Consider the following 2,242-nt stretch of genomic DNA (forward strand, 5'->3'; position numbering starts at 1 on the left):
TCCCTGTCGCGGGGGGACGGGAGGTGCGGTTGGCCGCGGGGACCTCGTGGGGCAGCTCGTCCATCCCCGTGGGGCTGGCCGCTACGTTTAGTACCGAAGGGTTTATTCACCATCACTAGTCCTCCTTCCCGAGTTCCTTCGCTCTGTGGCTTTGCCTCTCCTGCTCCCACGCGTGCTCCTCGGCTGAGTTTCGTCCCAGACGCCCCCCGCGCACACACACCCCGCGCAGCCCCACCGCGGAGCGGGGCGCGGTCAGAGTCGGGCTCACCGTGTGAAGCCCCGGGCCCGGCGGGGCCCAGTGGCCTCGGTGAGGGGCACGGAGGACAACGGTGAACACGTCAAGCGCCGTCTGCTAAAGCAGCATAGCCGGGCGCTTGTACAGTGGGCTATTTTCCATCAGTCGTGCAAAGAACGGTTAGACGATGGCTCGAAAATACAGTTGAGTACCTGCACGCACCAACGTATAAATATTGTTTTTAAAAAGAACAATATGTAATTAAAAACTAATATTTAACAACTAAACCGCCTATCCGCTAGGAAATAACAGCCTTTCTTCGCAAAACCTCCGAGATTGACTTCGCTTCCTCCTGTAAAATGAGGCCAGATTTAATTCTCCAAAGATCAGTGAGATCAAGTATTTCAGCGCTCACTTTACAGCTCCGGGGTATGTGGGACCCTTTCCCAGCTATCTGGGTAGGCTAGGAAATAACTCCGGCAAGGAGGAGGGGGGAGAAGGAAGGAGAATTCATTCCCAAACACCGCAGTAACACCTGTAGTATTTCCTCAACTCAGCGTCACTGTGGCGGTCGCCGGGAGCGGAGTTCCCTGCAGCAGCGCGCAGTGAAAGCGCAAGCGGGCAAACGGCACAACGCTTGCAAACAAACAAATAAACAAACAAATGAACACATCGAGTTTGCTCGTTTGTAAGGAACCGCCCTAAATCTGGAAGATCACTTCGTGGAGCAGTTCAGTCCCGTCGTGATACGAGCGGGGAACTAGGCGAGGTACCATCTGCCATCTCCGTAAAACATCCTCGCCTGTTGGTGCGTGGACTTGTTCGCTGGGCTGGAAAGAGCGAACTGCAAATAAATTTGTTAGTTTCACTGATACGTTAAGAAAAAATTTAAAAATACATTATATCGACTGCGGGGGTCCCCCCGGGGGGTCACGTACTGCTCCCCGCTTTGCTGCCCGCGCAGCAGCTCTACTCCTCTTCGCCATGTCACACTTCGGCCCGGCTGTAGCCTTCCACAAACCCTCCGCACGCTTCTCGTCTTCCTCCCCCATCTCTCTTCTCCAGAAATAACAGCAAAAGTGTAGACATGCCCTCCCGCGCTCACCTCCCGGGGAGGTGGGACGGGGAGACCGGGCGGCCCTTCTCCCTGTTGTCGGTCTCCCCCTCGGTGGCCCGGGGCGCGCTGCCGCCCTGCCTGCCTGCCTGCCTGCCTGCCTCCCTGCCTGCCTGCCTCCCTGCCTGCCTGCATCCCTGCCTGCTTGCCTCCCTGCCTGCCTGCCTCCCTGCTTGCCTCCCTCCCTGCCTGCCTGTCTAACTGCCACGGTGCCTCATCTGCCCGTTTTTTGCTCTACCCATGTAGGGAGCTGCGAGCAGGGCTACCCGGGGCTTGGCTGCGCTGCGCAGGGGCGCGGAGAGGCTGCGGAGCAGATTTTCAGCAGCGAGGCTCCGCTGCGGCGCTGCGTGCGGAGCAGACCCCTCGCAGCCTCACGCAGTCCTTCTTACAAGGAGGTCCAGCCTCCTGCTCTGCCTTACCGAGCCCTTGACTTCGGCTGTGGGGAGCAATCCCTCCCCGGGAGCCCCGCGGCCCCTGGCCGCAGCCCTCGTCGGGGCGCGGAGCGGTTCATCTGCTCCGCCCGGAGTTCCGGCGCCCTTCCCCACCTGCGACTAAAAAAAAAAAAAACAAAACAACCCAAAAAAACCCAAACCACACTATCTTTACCCTGTCATCTTTTAATTATTATTTTTGGTCTTCCCCCTGTAAATGTCTGTGGAAAGTGAAAAGCAACTGGAGGTGGGCGATTTCGGGAGAGAACCGCCGTGTGCGCGCTCGCTTGCCCCATATGGAGAAAATTACCCCTCGAGTTCAGACTCTCGCTGGATCGCAGCACCAAACGGCCCGGCCCTGGCAGGAGTGGGGAGGGGGGGTCACTGTCCATTCCCGGCTGCTACTCCCCCGCCTGAACGGCCGGAGAGGGGAGCGAGCAGGAGCCGCGGCAGCCCCCGAGG

The sequence above is a fragment of the Athene cunicularia genome, assembly GCF_003259725.1.
Source record: "Athene cunicularia isolate RWA chromosome 6 unlocalized genomic scaffold, athCun1 chr6_part1, whole genome shotgun sequence".
Lineage (NCBI taxonomy): Eukaryota > Metazoa > Chordata > Aves > Strigiformes > Strigidae > Athene > Athene cunicularia.